Source organism: Malania oleifera, chromosome 3 (assembly GCF_029873635.1).
Source record: "Malania oleifera isolate guangnan ecotype guangnan chromosome 3, ASM2987363v1, whole genome shotgun sequence".
NCBI classification, from domain to species: Eukaryota; Viridiplantae; Streptophyta; class Magnoliopsida; order Santalales; family Ximeniaceae; genus Malania; species Malania oleifera.
Window position 1 is genome coordinate 44,449,909 of NC_080419.1, and position 14,199 is coordinate 44,464,107.

Consider the following 14,199-nt stretch of genomic DNA (forward strand, 5'->3'; position numbering starts at 1 on the left):
TGGGAGCAAGCGGCTAATTTTCACTATCAATTCGTCAAGCTTACATCAAGGGTTACAAATATAGTTTATATATCAACCCCATGCGTACAAAATACTTAGACTACATCTAAAACACTTGTGTAGCAATTTTCAGAGGAAAATCCTCTGAAATCTCCCAATCTATTGATCTCCCGATTCAAAATGTGTGATCTGCGCTAAACAAAACCGTCGATGGTGTGAATTGAAACCATCAACGATTATTTACCGAGGCTAAACCATCGATCATACCATCGACCAAATAGTCAACGGTTTCTTCTTGCAACCCCCTTCCTTGTTCTTTACTTCACCATGCTTTCCCAGTGCATGTTTTCCACTCAATATGAGTCACATATCCAACAATCTCCACCTTGGCGAATATTCACCACTTAGTAGAAATATGAAAGTATAACCTATTGCTCAATTCAGTATAGTAGATTAGGACCGCCTCCCGTCTAGCACTTAGAGATGTAAACCAAGTCTAAGTGATGCTTCAACTTGTCTGTGACAACAGGAACTTCACCTTGCTGAATACCTAGCTCCTTGACCGATCCTGTAAACCACAATGTTTCCTTAGCAGCCTCAGCCACTGCCATGTACTCTGACTCAGTTGTTGGAAATGCAATCAGAGATGATACCTTGGACTTCCAATAAATAGGTCTTCTCGCAACATACCCTGTTTTAGACCTCTTGTCATCCAAGTCCCTTGTGTAGTCTGCATTTACAAATCTCACAATTGGCGAATCACTCTGTTGCTTGCTGAAATGCCTCAATGTACTAGCGTAGGAAACATTTGGCATGTCCCGAACATCAACATCCATCCTTGGGTACTGAGCGGCCGATAGTTTACATTAATTTTCCAACGGTGTACCGATGACCGATTTTGCATTAACTATGTTAAACCTCTACAATACCTTCTCCACAAAATCATCTTGAGATAATCACAATCTCCCTACAGTTATGTCAACAAAGCCACCATGAGATAATCCCAATCTTCCTGCAACTTTCCAATCCCAAATTTTCTTGGCCGCACCCAAAACCTTTATGTCAAATTTCTTTCTCATCAGTGTTTCCAACTAATTAACCCCAGTTAAATTCTTCTCAGCAATTGATATGTCATTCACATAAAACAATAGAATAATTACCCACTTGCATCCTATCGCCTTCTTCCCCTTTGGAAGCTCCACCAACTCCCACATCTTATTCTTATGCATTAACTCCATCTCCTATACCATAACACTCATCCATCTATTTTTCCCTTTGTTGTGCACCACATCTTGAAAAATAGTAGAAACCTTGATGGTAGTAATGAATGCATAAGACATCAAATCATCAAATTCATACCTAGGCGGTGGCATGATAGTGCATCTGAGCCCATTGTGATCATGCTAGTCTCCTGAGCTAGAACTCCCTGCAATATGATCAATGCCATCTCTGCCCTAACTCTGTAACTCCACCTGCATCACAATATCCTTTTTGCTGTAGTTTATACCTATTACTAGTCTCCTGAGTTAGAATTCTCTGCATTATAAACAAAGCCATCTCTGCCCCGAGTCTCCAACTCCACCTGCATCACATGCTCATTGCTGTTGCAACTTTTTGGTACCTTTTCTTCATCTACCTGAGTACATTGCACCATGGCTTTAACATAAAAAATCATGTCTCTACTGATCGCCACTTTATTTGCTGTTGGATCCCACAGCTTGAACCCCCCTTTCTGATACCCTAAAAAGATGTATCGTCTTGACTTTGCAACAAGATTAGATCTTATCTCACTAGAAATGTGCATGGTTAGACCTCCAAACTCTCTCAAAGTAGAGTAGTCTACCACATAAACTGTCCAAACCTCTCTTGTAACTTTCCTATATAGTGATACCCTTGACGATTGATTAACCCAAGAAACATGCCATACTTACTGACTTGACCAAGAAGTTCCTTGCAAGCCCTACATACAACTTGAGATGCTGCTTGCAAAACTCCTTGAACTTTAGTGTACTTAATTCCAATGTCTGACCTGAGGATCTTTCTCTCGGTCTGATTTTCTACCTCAGCCACAAGTTATACTTGGCAAATATCTTTAACTTGTGTTGCATGAAGTACCCCCAGACCTTTTGTGATAAACTCACGAGGTACATATGTGCAATCGTGATGCTACTCTCATCAGTCCCCAAACATCCAAATAAATATAGTTAAGAATACCCTCCATTTTGTATATAGTTGTTTTACACAAAACAGTATTACCTGACTCAGAATTTTCAGCTGTAGCTCTATTTACAAGTATGTTACCCAGTAGCACATAGATATTCCCCGCTAACTTTTGTCCCTTCATCACCATCAAGACGCCTTTACACACTTTCATTATCCCACTTTCAGACTTGAAACTAAACTTGTTACAATCTAAAGTGCCCAATGAAATCACATTCTTCCGTAGATTAGGTACATGTCTTACATCACATAACGTCCTTACCACACCACCATACATCTTGATTTTGATATCCCCCATTCTGATAACTTTGCAGGTAGTATCATTTCCCATCAAAACGGAACCAGAACTCACTAATCTATAAGTGGTGAACCAGTTTTTGTTGGGCTTCATGTGATAAGAACATCCCGAGTCTAGGATCCAAGCATCTATGAGCCATTCTGAACCCGACAAAACAAAAAGTATATCACCATCACTACTCACTGAGTCTCATTCTTTTACTACATTTGTAGATCTTGACAAACCCTTTGAGTTTATGTATTCCCCTTCTTCCACTCCAGAAACTCTGATTTTATGTATCCAATTTTCTTGCACGTAAAACACCAAATTTCCTTCCTTCTCCTAGACTATGACTGGGTTTTATTATTACTCGATCCGCTCCAAAACTTTCCTCTTCCACAATCCTGATTAGCTTTCACCACGAGATGAGCCCTTCACCTTGTGAACTCTCATCGCTAGCCTTCTTCTTTTGATGAAACCCCAACAATGCACTCCTAATATCCTCCAACTCCATGGTTTATTTTCCCCATGTTAGAGTCATAACTAGATTTTCATACGTAGGAGATGTAGGTAGGGAATTCAGTAGCATCAATGTCTTGTCTCTGTCTTCAAAGTTCACATCAACCCGCTTAAGATCGCTAATGATCTGATTGAACACATTGATGTGTTGATTAGGTCCGAACCCTCTGCCATCTTAAGCCCATAAAGTCTTTGCATAAAATGCAACTTGTTCGATAAAAACTTAGACATATATTGGCTCTCCAGTTTCAGCCAAATTGCTGCCGGCGATTCCTCGTCCATGATGTGATACATCACGTCAGCCAGAAAAAGCCCGATAGTAGTCACAACTTTCGCTTCCAACTCCTTCCAACTCGTGTCGTCCATGCCTTCTAGCTTCCTTCCTTATAGTGCCTTCTCCATACCTTGCTGCACCAACATATCCTTAACCCTCCTCTGCCCAAGTCTGAAATTTCCCATTCCATCAAACTTACCAATCTCGAACTTTGTAGATGTTGTGAAAAACAAATTGCACAACAAAATATATTTATATGTAGGATCAAACACACAATGCAGTAATCAATGATAAATATACAAAACAATCCATAACCACAACAAATATATGAAAGCAATAATAATAACACAAGGAATTATGTGGTTTGGCAATACCTACATCCACGGGAGCAAATGAAAAAATTCACTATCTTCTTGTCCAAAGGACATGAATAATGTACAACACTCTTCTTTTACAATCATCTTAAGCCAATACAACTTTTACTTAAGAAATAATTTGTTCGATAAATACTTGGACATATATCGGCTTTCCAGTTTTTGCCAAACTAATGCCGGAGAATCCTCATCGATGACGTGACACAACACATCTTCAGCCATGATGTAATTGGTATATTCCCAAGAGGGAGGTGAATTGGATATTTCAAAAATTCTTCCTAGGTTAGGTATGTTCAGTGTTAAACTATAAACAGTATTTCATAACCTAAGGTCTATCTAAGCAAATACCAATTACCCAACAATATAAAACTTGTTGGAATTGGTATATCCCCAAAAGAGGGGTGAATTGGAAATTTAAAACTTTCCTAGGTCAAATTCAAATCACAATCAGTATTTCCCAACCTAGGGTCTTTCTAAGTATTAACCAATTCAGCAGACATCAAACTGATAAAAAATGTAAAGCAATTGAAACAATCTCAATATTTCTGAAACATTCACAGTAATAAAAATAACAACATTCAAGTGTGTAAATTTAAATTGTGGAAATTAAAGCAGGCACAAGAAATGTTATCGGGGTTCAACCAACACTGCCTACATCCCCGCCTCAAGCTCACAAGCAAGAGGATTCCACTATGGCTCACTTAACGGGTGGAGTGACACCTAATACAACACCTTACCAGGATGATGCACCTAGTTCTCCTAACTGGGTCTAAACCAGTCCAGGACTATTCACAAGGCTAGTCTCCCTCTTCTGATCATACATCAGGAATAAAACAGATATGAAAAATTTACATACAAATAAATGCTTCTAATACAAGCTAATATGTACCAGTATGCACAATGAAATCAATGGACTCACAAATGATAGGATATTAAGCTCAAGTGAGATTTTGTTAACCAATGTGTTAACTCTCAACGATTTGTATATCAATATGTGTATGTGAGAGTGAGATCTTTGATTTCAAAATAATATATTTTCAAGATAAGTATTCAAAGAATCTCTATAACCCTAAGCAATTATCATAGTAGTAATTTTCAAATATCAAGCACTATAAATAATAGGGTTTAAGCTAACTAAAAATATTTTTGTCAAAGCACAAAGCAAGCTTATGAAACTTGCAATAAGGATGCAAGTTCTTAAGCCAATGAAGAGTTTTTCCTAATATAATATTTATATGTAAAATACCATGGGAAAAACCATAAGCTTACTCTCAAAAATCAATACATAGACAAATGCAAGTGTGAGAGAGATTAAGCTTGTAAAATGAATGAGATGAAATGAACTCTCTCAAGAATAAGTAGTTAAATAAGTATGAGAGAGAGATTTTTGCAATAAGGTTGAAAAATATGGGAGTATGAAGGATTTAGCCCAATAAAATTTTTTGAGAAAAATTGGCTAATCTAAAACCCTAATCATTATCTAATTATGACAAATGAGGAGGTATATATAGAGCTGGGGAAAAATATAACCGTTGGGGACATGCTGGGTATTTTTGAAAAAGATTAATTGAGTTTAATGAAAATTAACCCTGATTTACTATGGTAAAAATTTACCAACCCGAAAGGTTTAGTCGAATTTGGTCGACCATAGAACAATGTTCGGTAGACCAAGTCAATTTTGAACTGGAAATATGGTCGATCGTCTCAAGGCAATTTTCAAACCCTTTGAGGTATAGTCGATCGAGACAAGTTCGGCTGACCATCTTCATAGGTTCGGTCGACCATCGCCAAATGAACTAACAAATTTGGTCAACTGAGTGTACATGGTGTCAGGTACGTGGGGATTTGGTCGACCGTAAGTGTCACATTCATTTTATGATGGTCGACCGAGAAAAGTCAAAGTGTTGACTTTAGTTCAATCGACCAAAGCCTTTATATAGCTTTGGGTTCGGTTGATAGAGACCACTAAAAATATGCATTTAAGTCATATTTTGGTCTCTGTGCTTCATCAACCTAGCGTGACTAAACATAAGGCATTTTGGGTTATGTGGGTGATGAGTCCTATGGTCATTCTAGGGCCTTTTGAGCATGCATATACATCCCATCATGCATGAAAGGCAAATATTAGAATCCATTATTACAGACCCAGAAACTAAATGCAATTACAATAAAAACAAATGTCTTCAGTCTCTTTGCTCTTCACTTTATGGAGTAAGCCAGGTATATGCGTATTATCTGTCTTGGCCTCTAATCTCCTTGTCCCTTATGTGTGATCTCAATTATGGTCCTATTCACATGCTAAATACACACATAAGTTCACTGTATTTCGTCAGCATCAAAAAAGAGATCGGACTTAGAAAGCCAACAAAACTAAACAAATAAATAAATCACTTCCCAAACATTCACAATAATTAAAATGTGAAAAAAATATATATCATACACAGCAAATTAAATAACTCATTCAAGTGCATAAATTAAAAAGCATAGGAAAGTGGGTGACACCGAATATGTTATCAGGGTTCAGCCGAACTTGCCTACGTGGGCCTCAAGCTAACAAGTAAGAAGATTCCACTAATGCTCAGGTGGAGCAACACCGATTACAACCTCCTCTCCTTACTGTGCGAGGAATACCCTAGGTCACATTATAAGGCTGACCTCAACCTTGCCACACCTTATAGGACGGTGTAGCTAGTTCTCTTAATCGGGTCTGAACCAACCCGGTGCACACTTTATAGGATGGTGCAAGTCTTGGCTTTTCTAATCGTGTTTGATCCAATCCAGGACCCTCCTAACTAGGTCTGAGCCAATATGGTGCACCTTACAGGTCAGTGCAATCCTCTTTTGACCACACGTCGAGAAAATAAAAAATATATAAAATATTTGTACAACTATGAATGCTTCTATAAAAGCATATGTGTACAACAATAAAGCTTTAGAATGCACTCACACTAGATATGAAATAAAGCTCAAGTGAGTATGTGAGGATTATATGACAACTCTCATAAAGTATGTATGTATATATATTTGTGTGTGTGTGTGTGTGTGTGTGTGTGTGTGTGTGTGTGTGTGTGTGTGTGAGAGAGAGAGAGAGAGAGAGAGAGAGAGAGAGAGAGAGAGAGAGAGAGAGTATTATGTAAGTGATCTTTGAATCAAGATATATAATATTCACTAAGTGTATTTTCAAAGATCTTAAGAACCCAAACATTATCTCAAAAAATATTTTTCAGATATGAGGTATAAGAGATATTAGGGCTTTTGCTTGCCAAAAATATTTTTCCAATAACCACAATACAAGCCTTTGAATCTTGCAATAAGGATGCAAAGATTCACAAGCAAATGGAGAGTTTTTCCCAAGAAATATTTATGAATAAAATACAATGGGAAAACCTCTAGTTGTACTCTCAAAAATAGTTTTCAACAAATACATACAAGTGAGAGTATAATACTTTACGAAGAATGAATGCCCAAAATAAATGTTCCTTTTCAATGACCTTCAAATGCAAAGAACTTGCAAGTGAAAGAAATAAAGGAAACAATCAAATGCTCTCTTAAAAATGATTTTGAAATAAAAAAGGGTAAGAGAGTATAAACAAAATGCACAAAAATTTGGGAGAGATTATAATTTAAGCATTACTCCTGAAAATGAGTAATGAGGGGGTATTTATAGTTTTTTAGAAAATATGACCGTTTTGGGGACACTGAGGTCATTTCAATTTTGTTTAATTAAAAATAAATATATTTTTAGCGCTTAAAAACTTCATAACCTGATAGGTTCAGTGGACTAGGGCTTTCGTTGGTCGATTGACCCAAGCCAAAAATTTGAATTCTCAAAGGGGCTCGGTCGACCTGGGGAGATGCTGGTTGGCAGACATTAGGCGATTTCGAACCCTTTGTAAGTTCAGTCAACCTATGCACAACTCTGGTCGACTATTCATAAAAATCAGTCGGTCGTGGACAATTTAAGCTAAATGGCCGGTCGGCCGGACCTTTGACTTTGGTCAAATTCTATGGTCGGTCGACTGGGGCTTTTCAAATATACAACGATTGTTCGGCCGAGGTCGGTCGACCAAGGAGTTTTGACCTTGTAATGGTTGGTTGGCCGAGGCAAGTAAAGACCTATGGTTCAACCCTGTTTTTGTCCTCAGATCCATTTTAAAAACCTTATTTTATTTTAGCTTTTTATGAAAAGGTTTTTCTTGAAATGTTAGGTTCCCTATTGGTCAATCTATGGTCGTGTTTGAGATTTTTATTCACATCATGCATGAAATGCATTATTACAAACAAGAATAGAAACTAGATGCATTTACAAATTAAAGTAAGTCTTCTTCTTCTTCTTCTTCTTCTTCTTCTTCTTCTTCTTTAGCTCTTCTTATTTCATGGAATGCGCCAGATGAGATGAGCTTTACATCCTTTATGGCTTCCATTTGTAGTCCCCTCATGTGTGTGTTGAATCAAAACTTGTTTACAAACTGAATACACACATAAGTGACTTGTACTTTGTCAATATCAAAACATGGATCAAACTCAAAAAGTGAACAAACCAAACAAAGTGGTATGGTTGATACTGCCTTTGCCCCCAATTCATTCCAATTTGCTTCATCCATGCTTTTTGATTGAATTCGTATAAGGTATTCACCATGCCTTATTGCACTAATAGTCTTTCACTCTTCTCTGCCACAAACTAAAATTCTTGGTTCCAACAAATTTGACAACGTCAAATCTCGCAAAGGAAGTTCCAAAGGCCATTACAACGATGCTCTGATACCAATTTGTTGTCTTTTGTTTCTATTTTCTTTCATATATATTGGTTGGTTGTGTTCTCTCTTGGTTTATCATTGATTGCTGCATTGTTATTCCGCTGTGTAAATAAATTTTATACAACAACAGAAGAAATCTCAATCATTGCAACCAATAGCGCTAATACTAATTTTTTGTGCAGAGTGGCCTAAATGCCAATGTGAAGTGGAAACCAACAAATCAAATTGAAACAAGTGATGCAAGCAACCAACAATGAATATACAGAAACAATCAATCACAAAGAGAATGAAATAAAGCAATAAGAGCACACAACATAAGAAATTACGTGGTTTGGAAATGTGCCAACGTCCAAGGGAGCAAGCAACTGATTTTCACTATCAATTCGTCAAGCTTACATCAAAGGTTACAAATATAGTTAATATATCAACCCCATGCATACAGAAGACTTAGACTACATCTAAAACACTTCTGTAGCAATCCCTGGATGAAAATCCTCTGAAATATCCCAATCTACTGATCTCCTGATTCAAAATTCGTGATCTGCGCTGAACAAAGAAAGTGTCGACAATTATTTACCGAGTCCAAACCGTTGATCATATTGTCGACCAAACAGTCGACGATTTCTTCTTGCAACCCCCTTGTTCTTTGATTCACTATGATTTCCCAATGCATGCGTTCCACTCAATATGAGCCACATATCCAACAAAATATTTTCCAAGGCTTGATATACATATTTAAGCATCAACTAAACCAAAAATTTAAGCCATTAGGTATTTGGTTCATCCACATATATAAGTTGTTCCGCTTTTTTTTTTTTTTCTAGTTTGGAACTCATAAGTGGGTAATTCCAACAATAGGAATGCTAAGGTGGATCTAGAGAAGACTAAGTTGGCTTAGTCATATAACTCTAAAACATAAATTATGGAATAAACTCTTTTATGGTAAATTAGACATAGTATTTCTAGGAGATAAGATAAGGAAAGGATGGATAAGATGGCTTTGGCACTTGCAATGCAAGCTAAAATAATGCACCACTAAGGAGGATTGAGCTAGTTAACGTCAATAGTTTGGGGAAGAGGAGAGGTGGCCTACAAGAACTTCAATAGAGTGTGTAAGGTTTTAATAGCACTTATTGCCCTTGATTGCACAAAATATCTGAAGAAACTAGATGTCAAATTTTTCTTCTCATTCCACTCTCAGCTTATTTCATTCCAACATACCAAATATTGCTTAGTGTGTCTAAGGTTGGGCCATGCGGCCTCTTATATATCCAAGCTGCATAGTAAATATGAAGGGCAAAGACCTTCAATGTTGCATTTTCAAGTCGTATACAATAGTGTTCATTTAGTATGTAGCCATACATTGCTCCATTTGTTACTAATTTTACATCTCCAAGAAATTTCTTTTACAAAGTAAATAAGAAGGAAAAAGAGAGCTTCTCCATTAGAAACATACTCTTAGGTGATCATTTTTTTTACGCAAGCACTAGCAATGTCAAAGGACTATTGAGAAATATTTATTACGAGAATGTCTACCTTCCACAGTTACTGTTGTCAATAATCAGCATGCAGGACACTAATCTATGTTTGGACAACTAATCTCGACATACTTTTGGTTGTTATTGAACATGTTTGATAAAATGAGTATGCTTACAAATATTTTGCTTCTTTTTTATCGCTGGCTTTCCTTCATTGATATGATTTGAATATTTTTTCCCTTTTGCCTCTTGATGAATGTGCAAGCATCTTCAAGCAGAGTAGCTGAGTATGAAATCCCATTCCTTTGAAATCCTGTTAATGCATTTTTCAATATTCCCCTTCTGCTTCAGTATCATCTTTTTGTTGGGCCCACCTCATTTAATAAAGGAGGCAAGTGTCAACTGCTGTTGGGCATGCTTCACATGGAAAAGGAAGCCAATTTCAAAATTGGCCGGGTTCAATTCGGTGGTTAGAATTGGCTGCTATTTTTTGTAGCAATCTCCACCCACCTCTTTGAAAAAGAAGGAAATTTGATAAGGGAATTGGGCTGCGGTGATCCCCTCCTTCTCTCCTATAAAAGGGGTACTTCCCCTCCGTTGTGAAAATATAAAGAGTGAGTGAAGACACAATAATTGTGAGTGTAATGTGAGTGTGTATTAAGGTGAGTGACTTGAGTGTGTTGTAATCCTCCTCCTCCTTCACTATATACCCATATATATATAGTGAAGTTACTCCTCTCCCGTGTACGTGCTAAATTATTCGAATGGCATAAATCTTGTGTGTTATTTGTGTGTGCGTTATTTGATCTCGAGTGGGATCCATATCCCAACAATTGGTATTAGAGCTACTGGTTTACCGCATTGTTGGCAGGTTTTATTTTTGTATATTAATATCGCCTTGATGGCAAGTTTTATTGATGTGTATTGATACTGCCTTCAAGGCTGGATCTATTCTTAATTTTTGAAATTATACTGTAGCAACATCGTTCACTGCAGTTATTCACACACAGTAATCGAGCATATTAAATAGAGAAAAGTACAAGTCTTGGCAGTAGTTCCATGATCATACTTACAAAGACAAATTATTCCATCTGGAAGACAATGATGGAAGATTTTTTTTTTTTTTTTTAACTATAATGATCTGTTCGATCCCATTGAATGCAAAGAGATCATGCCAAGTGGAAAAAAATGAGTCTGATTGGAAGAAGCTCAACAAAAAAGTTGTTAGTGTTATAAGACAGTGGGTTGAGCCAAGGGCAATCCATCATACAACTAAAGAAACAGATGTCTACAAACTTTGGTTGTAACGACCCGAAGAATAATGGTATTTAAATAATAAAAAGAAAGGGAAATGGAAACAGGAACAAAAGAAGGCAATCGACTTCGTCGACAATGTTGTATTTTGGATAGGGTAGTCTCGAGAAATTTTCTAGGCCTCGTCAACGATGTAGGGGTTTCGTCGACGAGGGTTCTTCAAGATCTCGTCGACGAAGTCCTGTCTCGTCGACGAGAAGATACCGAGAGAGGATTTTTGGAAGCCTAAAATTCATCGACAAGGGTTGAAGTTCGTCAACGAACTTTCTACAGGACTCGTCGACGAGGTGACGTGGCTCGTCGACGAATCTCGCAGTATAAATAGGATTAAATTTGATTTTTCAGTCATTTTCCTGCGCAGAACTTCTCTCTCTCTCTTACCCTTTGGTTCCCTACCCTTCTCTTTAAGATCTCGGGCCGATTTTCTGCTAGTTCGAAGATCTGAAGCCACCACGACGCTCTTGGGAAAGTTCTCTACAAGTCTGCCAGAGCGGATCGTCAGTGGGGCTGAGTTGGAAACCATACCAAATCTAGGGTAAGACTTTTTACTCAATATTTGGCTTTTTGACAGTTGTAGAAAGCATAGTTCGCGTAGAATTACTAAACTTTAGTTCTAGGGAATGTTGTTTTCAGGGTGTTGAACAGGGAACCCTGTGGGTGCAGGAGTGTTTGATTTTGGGACTTTTCAAGAATCAAGTAAGGGGATAAATTAAGCTAGTAATTTTATGAAAATTTGTATATCGTTATAGCATTTGGTTTCAGGGAAATAAATATATTTATATATGATTTATATTTGAGAGAATACTATTGAAAATGATGGTATGTTAAATATACGAAAAACCTGTTTAGTGTGGCATAAGTAGAAATTGTTATGAAATACTGTTTTTTGGGAATGTATTAATGATATGGATTTTTATAATGAAAAACTGGCATATAGGCCGAGATTTTTATATGTTTTGCTGGCGTACGGGCCGTGCTATGTGTATGATTTGTCGGCATACGGTCCATGCTATGGATTTAATTTGCCAGCGTACAGGCTGAGCTATGGATATGATTTTTCGGCGTACGGGCCAAGCTATGGAAATGATTTGCTAGCGTACGAGCTATGCTATGGATATGATTTGCTAGCGTACGGGCCGAGCTGTGGTAAAACGTGAAATACCGGCGTACGGGCCGGTGATTTTCATGATATACGTATATATGCAAAATGATATGATTGATTTGATAATTAATGATATGAAATATCTATGTATCACAGTTTTAGTATATGTTATATGATATCAGAACCTGGTTGGCTTGGTCTAAAGTAGCACTTGCATGGTATCGTTGCTATGTGTCCATGGTCATCATGATCATGATATTTGTGTTAATGCCACTATACGGAGTAGTGTGAGATTGGATGATTGATATGGTTTTTAAGAAGTGTGTGAGCGCCCCTATTGTACGGACTAGGTCTGGCAGACCCATCAGACTTACAGACTGTACTTTTGACTTGGCAGTGGTCGGCCAACCATTGTTAGGTCCCACCTTCAGGCCACACAACCCAATCATGTGGGGGTAATACATGATAACAGCCAGATAACCTACGAGGGATGTTTTTGTATTATATTTTATGAGATGAAATATGATTATGAAAATGTAGTATGTTCTCCCATGTTATGATGATATATACATTTTCCTATATATGACATGACAGTTTACTAAATATGTTTCTATATGATATATATATATATATATATATATATATATATAACACAGAATACTCATATTGCCACACACTAGTATTAATTTATTTCCCTTACGGAGAGGTGTCTCACCCCGAATTTTTAAAACATTTTAGGAGCCCCTAATAGGAGAGCGGGTAAAGCCCCGCTGATTTAGTACAGTTGATCTGCCTTTCCAAAAGGGTAAGTGTTTTTTATAGGGTCAGATGTATTTTGTGGGATGGCCCTAGTTATATTTTCGGTTGTGTACTGTGTGTATACATATATACAGTGATTGTAGTAACTCTGGTATTGTAATGTATGGTATAATGAGGTGTTATGATCTATGTTTCCTGCTGCATAGGCTTCCGTGATGTGTTTCTGATGTATCCCTGGTACCCACGGGTCTAGGTGGATTATGATCTACTGAGTTTTGTGATATTGATTTAATTATATTATAAAAAAAAATGAAAAAAATTAAGCAGGTCGTCACATTGGCAACATTTGGGAGAGATGTACGAGCCAATGAATGCCTAGAACAAAGCTTTCATTATAAGAAGGCTTGTGAATTTAAAATTATGTGATGGAAAAAATGTTTTAGATCACTTGGATAAATTTAATGAAATTCTTGATAATTTGACAAGCATAGAACTAACAATTGTAGATGAAATTCAAGCATTGATTTTGCTAAGTTCATTTAAGGACAACATCAGTAGAGAAGGCAAAAGAAGAGTTGAGCAAGGCTTGCCCACTTACTCTCAAGGACAAGCGATGGTCATTGAGAGGGGCAGAAGTAGATATTCCCAAGAAGACAAGAAGAACACAGGCAGGTCCAGAAGCAAGTCAAGAGGCAAATCAAAATCGAGAGGTAATTTCATCTGTTATTATTGTAATCAGCCTGGACATATAAAGAAGAACTATTGGAAATGGAAGGAAAAAAAAACCAGCAAAAAAAAAAAAAGGAGGAGAAAAGTAGCGCAGTTGTGACTTCTGATGAAGGTGAAACTTACGTGGTGTGTTAGGAAGGATGCGTTAACCTCACTTGCTAAGACACGACATGGATGATTGACTCTATAGCATCATTCCATGTAACAGCATGAAGAGACTTCTTCTCATCTTACAAATGTGGTGATTATGGCTTTGTTAAGATGGGAAATGAAGTCAAATGCAAAGTTGCTGGTAAAGGAGATGTGTTGATAGAAATAAATGTTGGCTGCAAGCTACTATTGAATGATGTTTGGCATGTACTAGACATTCACCTTAACCTGATCTCCACTGGTCAA